Below are 9,757 nucleotides of genomic sequence, written 5' to 3' on the forward strand. Positions count from 1 at the left end.
TTCATGAGGGGGTAGTCAGCAACACCATTGGACAAAACAGAATCAGGTAACAGATGTTCAGACTTGATCCGATGAATACTGAAGTCACCAGAGGTCTCCCATTCAGTTTTGGCACAAGCTATCTTATATATCTTATATAGCCTGCATATCTACAACAGAAGGTATTTATCCCTCTGCTTTTATGTTTCACCTGAGATTATTATTCGAGATGACACTGTCCATGAGTGATTTTAGTTCTCTTTGGCAAACACTATCCCAAGAAGTTGCCACTGCAGTCCATACTTCGGATAAACTGAACTTCTCCAAAGCTAAAATCCTGAATTCTTTAACTATACCCAGGTCCTTGCAACAGTTGAGGGCCATATAGTCTAGAGGGCAGAAAAGTCACCAGCAAGGGCGCCCGTTACCCCTTTTGGGATCATATTTTATATAAAGAACAAAGTATTTTATACCTTCTACTACCCACTTCGGAAGAAGAGACCTGAAACCCTGCCGTGCCTGTCAGCAGGGATGGTTTCTCCTGCGCTCCTGACAAGGCACAGTCACAGTGCCAACTAAGACAGACTGATTCAGTGTTAGCTGGTGGCATCAAGTTCTAAGCAAAGTGAGGGACCACCTGCCTCACTCAGTTGACAAGGTCAGACCAGGGTCCAACATCTGTTCTGGCAGGCATAGAGATACTTCAGAAACATCTTTATTGGAACTTGGCTGTGCAATTTTCTTGCTTGACTGCCAAACGCACACAAAACCCACAAGACACCAAAAAAAAAGCGCATTTGTCAGCTTGGACAAGCTAAATTTACTACTTTATATAAGCATACAGCTTGTGTACTTTGAAAAGCCACTGAACAAATATGTTTCTCCTCAGGTAGGGCCAAACAAATATACGCAGAAGCAAAAGGAAAACAAAAGGAAGAACAGATGCCTGTAAGTGAAATCATGATGAGAGGTACCTCTGTTCTACCTGCCACATGGGGAAAACAGCCTGCTGTGTAAGAGGCAAACTCTGTTGAAGAACCACCTTCAAGGGCTGACACATAATATCCCGATACCCTCAGATGAAGCAAAAAAAGATGTTTGGGCAGTGGTCACAATCATGCTGAAATAATTTGAGTGTACCTGCTTTAGTTCTTTCGGCCAAGACTTGGACCTCACACAAGGAACAGCTTTAACTGGAATAGCCCTCACCTTAGATTGAGGCCACTCTGGGACACTCATTGAGTAAAAACACTGAAGCGCATTAAATGATGTCCTGGGATCCCTCCAGAGACCCAGAGTATTTCTGTAATTGTGCTGATGGTCTTTGGGGCTTATGTTTTTGCCAGCAGAGAGAACATGTTGCCTGAAGGAGGACTGTAGTGTGGCGCACGCTGGTTGGAGGGCGTGGTGCAAAACCAAAAATCATGCGGCATTTTTCAGATATGGGAGGAATGGGTTTAAGTTCACTTTAGAGAACAGAATCTTCATACCTGTTAGCAATGCTTCATACAGAGCTGTAAACACATATGGCCATAGTCTACAGAGGAAAACCCTACTGCAAACACGTTTAATATCAAAAATGCTTTTAACTTTACTTGCCATTTGTATTCTACAGATTCATCTGCAAGCTACAAAAGACAAAATAGAAATAAAATATGTTGGCCAAGTGATCAGCAACAGAGCAGTCAAACACAGCTCCTTCACCAGCCTCCCCACTCAGAGATCTGGTGAGGAGGACTGGCAGCTCCTTCATCCTTGATATAAAAATGCTATGCATGGTCAGCTCTTCAAAAATAGGAAGCTGAGAGTCAGTTCTATCTAATCCCAAAGTCAATCAGAAAATAAAGTAGTAACAAGCACACAGAAGGCCCAGAAATAGGTTCAGTTTCTCAGTGCGATAGAAACATTGCCAATGGGAGCATGGCCACATGTAAGTGCCCATAAACTTGACCCCTGGGAACTGCATGTGCCTGCGTGGGTAACCACAGACCTCCGACTGTCCCCATCCAACTCCCCGAAATGCTGAAGGGCACCGAGACCATTCCTATTGTATTGACAATCATGTTAAGAGGAACAGTAGTACTATGAGTATTGAGGGAAAAATTACAATTTACAATCTGCAGTTTGCCCAACAGCAAAGCTTTCTACTCCTCCTCATATTCACTAGAAGGAAAACCAAATTTACGAGCCACCAAGCAATTCTGTTTTAAGGGCTCACCCCCAGGCAGAGAAATAAGCAGCATATGCATAAGACGGGTAGGAAAAGACAGAAGATATGTGAGTGAAGACCCCAATCACTGCTAACAATGTCAGCAGAGGGTGCTTCTGTTTCTCCATTATTCAGCCCTTTGGTATTATTCTTAGCATTTATTTCATGCTCCAGTAAGTTTTGTTTATTGAGGTGATCACACACAACTCGGGTGTCTTAAAAGAACAGCTGCCTTCTGGCTTCAGGAGGGAGAGATTTAATCTGATTAGCCTTAACATCTTTTCAGTACACTGTTTAATAGCCACCTGATGACATTCTTCTAGGAAGTTAAAGAACAAGCCCCCTCACTTTTAAAGCCAGATTTAAATGCCCAGAGGAGATACTGAAAAGCTTACCACTGTACTGGAATCTGGTCCTTTACCGCTTTTTTAACAACCTGCTTATCTAGTTTCTCAGCCCTTTCTAAATGATGAGCTCTCTCTCACTTGCTAGAAAACTACTTCCAGGTGGACTTGAAGCACCGAGAGCAAAAGCTGCTGGAAAAATCATCACGTGCCTAGCTACAAAAGAAATCTTTTTGTCGATATAAAATAAATCATTCATAGAAAAGGTTAAATACACATATATACTGATAACTAGAAACAATAACATCTGCCCCTTCCCATCTTTCAAGCAATCGAAATATGCAAAACAAAGTGATGCAGCCAGCTCTCCTCCTCCTCTTTTTTGAGGAGCTAAACCCCTGTTTGGTGCAGAGGAATATGCAGCTGAGGCAAGGTCCAGTGGTAGCCAGGCACCTTTGCCTGCCTCTTCAGCTGCCAAGCTAATGTCAACAAGACGTAGGAGCCTGAGTGACCACAGAAACAGCACTGAAGCCTTTCCCAAACACAAAGTAAAAGTAATATACACATAGGTCCTATCTGTGAAAGGAGGGCCCTCAACCAAGTAAAACGCTGTGAGATGTGCTGGCAGGCAGATGCTTTTCAGTCTGCTCATCTTAACTGTGGAAGGGGTCCAGGAGCCATCGGAAGACCTGGACGAGGACAAGGCTTGCAGTATTTCCTTATTTCCATCGGAGTCATTTTGAAATTTACACCTGTAAAACAAAGATGGAAAGGAAGAAAAATGGAGAGAGTTGTTTAATTGGGAGTGTGGAGAATGGCAAAAAACTTTAATACCTGAAACTGAGCCATGGGCAGGTGTAGATTATCAGTGATCTGAAAATAAAAAGGGATGTGACGGCAATTATATTTTTCCCTCTTCATTGGATTGCTGGAGATCACCCATTCCCAGCAGGTTTTTCTCCCTGTACCGAGGGTGCGCAATCGCTGAAAGTATGACTGCTGCTGCTGCTGGAAGTTTCCACAGTGAGAAGAAGGTCTGCACAGACAGGGGGGGCAGCACCACTGCCTCTCCAGAGCTCAAGTCCTGCAGCCAAAGTATCACACAAGATCTTCCCCTTGCCATCATCACACTCACCATCTTTCCTGGACAGAAGCCACAAGCTGACATTGGCTCGAAACGTTTGCTTTCTGGGACAGTAACTGTTTGTGACAACAGAACAACGTTCTAGGCAATCAGTGGGTTTGCTTCAAAAGAGGTAGCCAGGTCAGTTAAATGACCTCCCTCCTTAAGCCGGGGTGAGCCAGGCTGCGAGCAGCTTGGTGGCTTCCCCGTGGCACTGGCACACGGAGAGCGGTGCAGATAACGCTGAAAAACTGCCCCACTGCTTTGCCTGTGGGCTGTATAGAGCAAGGACCACTCCCCTGGAGAAGACGGCAACAAGGAAGCACAAGTCACCCAGACATCTCCTAACACCACCACCATGAAGCCAGCGTCACACAGCTCCAGCCCAGAGCCGCGCACGAAACACCCCCCGGCGTTTAGCTTTGGGCAGCTGCCGCATCAGGCCTGAGCTTCTACATCTGCCTCTTGGTAAGGGTCGAAACTGCTCCAGACCAAGCACTGTCACACAAGCAGGTCTGTAACAGAGAGCAGCAGTCATGTGCAGCAGGCAGGCGTGCCCTGTACGAAAGCAAATACACAGCAATCCCGGAGCAGGCAAAGGTATGGCCGCAGCTGGGGACAGGAGATGGTTACGGGAAGCGTGCGGGAGTGCTCAGAGAACCGGGGCAGGGTCTAACAGGGGGCACGCGACCGTCATTCATGTATTACTGGCTCTGCAGCAGAGGAAGGTATTTCAGATTCGCTTTGCGGGAGATCTTTGTGGTGCATTCACAGGTTTTAATGGAATGCTTCCTTTGTGCTCCTTCCTCCCCCCAGCACAGCACTTTCCATGGCTCTGTGAGCCTGCGAGACCACTGCCGCTGTGTTTCATCACAGGACGCAGCAGCCTGCTTCCAGAGTAATGTTCTCTTGAGAAGCACTTCTTACCAGAGAGGTTTCATGCCTTTTGCATGGAAAAAGCCTGATATTTTTTCAGATAGCAGAAGGCACCTTGGATTGCAAAGTAATAGCTATGCTCGTCCTGCAAAACCTCGGTACTTTGGGAAGGTTATAGGTTCAGCCAGGTAGGACACATGATCTATCTGGGGCCAAGAATGACAAAAGCCACCTCTGTGCATTCAGCATTGGTTCCCCAATCCTTCTGCATGGGCTGGGAACCCACTGTTGCTGCCGTGGATCCTTTATAGTTGAAGTCCTTGGCTGCTGCTACACCTGCCAATTAAATAAGAAAGGAGCCAGAAGAGCTGCAAACCCCTGAGCCACAGGCACAGCTCCGCAGCGTGCTTGCTGATTCCAGCACCCAGGGGACTCTGCCGATAAAGCCCATGGGTCAGCACCAGGGGACTGGAAAAGAAGGAAAGGCACCAGCTAAAGAAAAACCGCAAAGAAGCACCAGGGTTTCCACCTAGGTTACCTGAATAAAAGTGAAAGGAATAAAGCATTTAAGGTCTTTTTTCAGCTGGAATGAATTTGCTGGGAACTTAAAATCTGTAATTATATGATGAAACCATCAGAAGAGGATAAATAAGGAAATAGGAAATGGACCATTTTAGGGCAAATTCTGTGCCTTTACCAGCTAGCCATTTTAATGAATTTAGAAACTTTAAGATGTTGTTATTTTAAGAACCATACCTAATCCTTTTGTTCTAGACTTGTTTGTGGTTTAGCTTTTTTTACTGGGGGTCTCACTGAAACCAGGGATACTATGGACATACAGAAAGATGCAAACAAAGTGTTTTCAGAGTAGTGATGGTGCTGAATTACCACAATAAGGGTAAATTAAAGTGGACAAAACTGCTGAGAGATAAAACTGTCACACTATACCGTGAAAGCACTGATATGATGGCAGAACGTCCACTAACTGCTTTAGAAATCATTGATTCTTTCTGCAGGAAATCCTCCCTTTGCTATCAAAAGCAGCTCTAACTCTAATTTTCCAGCTATAGTTAATTCTCCCATTGCGCGTCTGAACAAGAAGCTAAATTAACTCCCAGCTTGCTTACTCCCTCCTTGCATACCTTGCTACAGGGCCAAGCAAATGAAGCTGGTGGCAGCCACGTGTAGGTACACAGGGTGTTTTAAGTAAACAAAAAGGTACACAGGCAGGGAAAGCCGAGCTTGTGGCTGGAAGCATTTGCACCCACCTACCAGCTCACAGTGAGGCACCAGCCACTCAGAAAACAATGAAATTAAAAAAAACACAAGTGAAGATTTGTGTTCTGAAAGGGCAATTGTACCGTTTGAAACCCTCATCCAGAATGTGGCTGCTTTAAAAAGCAACAAACCCCTTTGCCCTCCACTATGAAGGCTATGGCTTCTCTGTATTTCCCCTTAGAATAAACAGTCTCAAAAGACTACAGGGTGGCCCTCCCCTCACGCTTGCTCTAGGCAGGGAGTGCATTTGGCTAGAAAAAGCTTCCAAGTACTTCAATGCCAGTACATTTATATTTGTGCAGACTTTAGACACACGTATTTAGGACAAATTCCATCTCAGGTAATTGTTGTTCCGGTAAGGGCTGTGGGTTAAAAAATTGGATTTTTAGGAATTTACAGAATCACACTTTGGCTGATCTCTCAAAACACGGAGATGGATGTGGCCACAGATAGATGGTGATAGAATACAGCAGCGCAAAGCCACCACAGAATTTCACTTTTGCAGCTTCTGTTCTTATCAATGAGGAACTATGCTATGACGCTATTCTTCATGCCCTCAGAACAAGAGTAAGATCTTCTACAAAGCAGGAACTGATATGAACACTTATGCTTTGATCAGACTAGATCATATTTCTCTTGATTGTTTTACACTGTAAGCATTAAACAGATTATCTTCTACTCTTATTTCTTCCCAATCCAGTGGTACAATGAAGATAATACTCACCTGCACGGAAAATTCTGTGAAGGCTGCAGATGGAAAAACCTCTAAGTGCTGTGATTTATCTATAATGATTACCCAATTAATGTAATGAAACTGCCAATCTTATTACCTTTATGTGGTTTTTTGTTGAGTTTGAGAAGCTTTGAGCAGCAGACCTTTCGACCCTTCTGACCTAAGGGTGGAAAATAATACATTACCAGTGGAGAAAGATGCAAATAGCTGTACATAGATGCTAAATAGCCCACAGACATTTTGATTCGGTATTTACCATTGAAATCCTTGAACAGAGAAATCTGTGAAACAAAGGATCATCACGACTGATATCTACAGAAATCTGCATGACTGCAGAGCTTTGTCCCTAGCATGGAACAGGAATCAATTTGTTATTTTTCCATTGTTACTAGTAGATACACCAGATGCACTGTACAGAAATTTTTTACTCTTCAAAATGTCACACGTTGGCAGGCAATACAAGCAGCAAATTCCAGCGATTTTAACCTAAGAAAGAGATTCTGCACTCCTCCTATAATTACATTACTTAATGATAATATAAAAGATTACTGAGAGGAAAAGAGTATCCATATGTACAGGAGCATAGAATAAATTGCTTGGACAGGCAAAGCCATTTAATTATTCCCTCCTTACTAGACCTAAATAAGTGAGCTGTTGATTGCATTTGACACATTATGTGCTGGACACACTAAAAGGGAGAAGAAAGGTTGACTCTTGAGCTGAAGTGGAGCAGAAAGGACAGAGGTAGGCGATTTCTCATCAACAAAATCTCACATATGCTCAATATTTCTAGAAATTCCTGCGGTACAGTTTTACAGCCAAGGCTAGTGATGGTGGCTGCTCCAGCATCCGAGAGGTTTGAGATGTCTTGTTACTATCCTTTCATTCCGATTTAACAGGTTTTACATAAACCATACATTCATCTTGCACACCCAGGCACTTCTGCTTTCCCATCGGTGTGTTTTTGGATAAGGCACAGTCTCCTTTGCACACTTTCTCCCCACCTTCTGACTCAGGGAAGCCCCAACCCCCTAAGATGCACATTAATGAAAAGGGAACGTTATTACAGGATCCTGCACATATTCGTTCGGGTTTTGTTGGGTACTGCTGTCTCCTGTCCTTCCTGGACCGGCTTCTGCTATGCTCCTGAACACACATCTAGAAATTTTCCTACTCCCTTTGCACTGTTCCATAACTTTTCCTCAAGGGGCCTGGGAAGCCTGAAGAAATAGAAGTAGAAAATGCAAAGGGAGTAGAAGGACTTCAGGCAGCAGAGCTCTGGCAAACAGCTCTGCCATCCCGAACAGATGCTGGCAAAGGAGAAAACTGGACAGCTGACTTGACCAGTTTGAAAGAGCTTCCCCATGTTTCTCCACACTCCTCTTTACACATATTGTGATTCTTACAAGGTTTCTAGAAACTATGAAGCACAGCAAATCTGCTGCTCCTGACCTCTGATCATTTAGCTTGTTTGGTTTTCCTTTTCTCACATTCATTCCCTACATAATGGGTAAAATAAACACCATGGAATAATCACAGTAGGTCTCCCAGATTTACAATATGAAACAACAAATTTGAACAGGTAACTCTGAAAGTTACACCTTTCAATTTAAAAATCCTACTCAGCTGTCTCTCTGCAAACCCAGAATGCCATCGCCAGAGATGTGGCTATGGACAGACAGAAAAACCTCTGAGTTTAAGATTTAAACTGCTCTGTGAATTTGTGTGCTTTACAATACTGCAAAATGGTAACCGGGTGCCACAAAGCAATACAGAAATTAAAGTGGGGAAGATCAGTACCTTAAAAAAGAAGAAGAAAAAAAAAAAAAGTCAAGACTATCTGAAGGTTCAGAAGAGCTACTCTCACCCAGAACTTCTCCATTTACTCCAGTTCTGATGATCTTCTTCATATTCCCTTGTTCCATAAGGGTAGAAACTTTTTTCCTCTAATGTGTTTCTTGCTATTCAGAAAATACATTATTTTTATATTGGCAGTTGGTTATCTACTGGAGAAATAGAAGAGGATTTTTTTTCAGAGCAGCATGTTTCAGAACACAGATTAAGGTAAAATTAATTACGCTGTACTACATGCAACAGGCAGTAAGAGAGGAAACACTACTGTACAAATCAATGCATTGATACACAACCACATTCTTCAGTCTAAGTCCTTTCCCAAATTCATTCTCTCCTTTTCAGTTGTCCAGCCCCGTTTGTTTTCTTCAGTTAAAATCAACATAGAGAATAGGCATTTTGTATCACAAAAGGAAAGAACAGGAAAATGAGGAGATGGTTGTGTTAGAGGAATATACCGTACCTTCTGCAGGAAAGGCATTCAGGCACAAAAGAAAAATGAACAAAAAGCCACAAAGTGCCAGGATCTTCATTTTTCCAACTAGTCACAAGATGTCTTCAAGGAGGCTGAAGGAGCAGTCTGGTCTGCCGCCAGTGCAGCCTTACCTTTTTATAAGGTAGATCGAAAGGAATGCCGTGTTCAGAATGGGTGGAGATTTGGCCTTTGTATTATATACCTCACGGGATGAAAAGAAACAGCCTTTCCTGTTATGAGAAGCAGTTTAGTCAAAATCGAGCAGCAGTTTGCTGCATTACAGAATGTCCTACCTGTTGAAAAGAAGTGCCTGTCTTTCAGTATTGAGCATACAGGGATGTCCTGACACAGAGTGTTCGTCCTGGGGTTCACAGAAGCCTCCCTGGGCGACCTCGTGTGCTCCTCCGTGTGCCCGGGAAGGCAGAGAGCACAGCCGAAAGGAAGCTGTGTGGACAGTGAACTGGAACTGAAAAGGCAAACCAAACTCAGAGTGTTTAAATCAAAGCAATTGCCAATGTGTTGTTAACATAATTAACAAGACAGGTGGTTAAGCGGCAGATTTCTGAGTTTATTATTAACTTCTCAGTATCTATTATGTCTGGATAAGTAAGTCTGTTACAGAGATTCCAGTTAACAATCAAGATTAAGTCGTCCATCACATTCAACACCATATCAAGGTTCAGAAAGCATGCATTAAAAAAAAAAAAAAAAAAAAAAAAGAAAAAAAAACTCCTTCAAGCAGAGATCGATTGTAGAGCTGAGTCTTTTAAATACAGCAAAAAATTAGGTTTGGCAGCATTTGATTCTCACAGCTTATTCTGGTAAGATTTGGATCTCAAATACCAGAATACGCTATGACCCGTGTAGCCTTAAAAGCTGGGAGCAGTAC

General features: G+C 43.3%; 1 long non-coding RNA gene across 1 annotated transcript; it reads right to left on the minus strand.

The window, feature by feature from the left end:
* Window positions 1-442: 442 nt before the first annotated feature.
* On the minus strand, window positions 443-9,531 carry LOC130155108 (uncharacterized). The gene is made up of 3 exons (XR_008823925.1): window positions 9,162-9,531; window positions 6,640-6,702; window positions 443-3,284 (listed from the first exon to the last, which is right to left on the minus strand). It is a non-coding gene; the product is annotated as an uncharacterized LOC130155108 (long non-coding RNA).
* Window positions 9,532-9,757: the final 226 nt, after the last annotated feature.

The sequence above is a fragment of the Falco biarmicus genome, chromosome 9, assembly GCF_023638135.1.
Source record: "Falco biarmicus isolate bFalBia1 chromosome 9, bFalBia1.pri, whole genome shotgun sequence".
Classification (NCBI taxonomy): domain Eukaryota; kingdom Metazoa; phylum Chordata; class Aves; order Falconiformes; family Falconidae; genus Falco; species Falco biarmicus.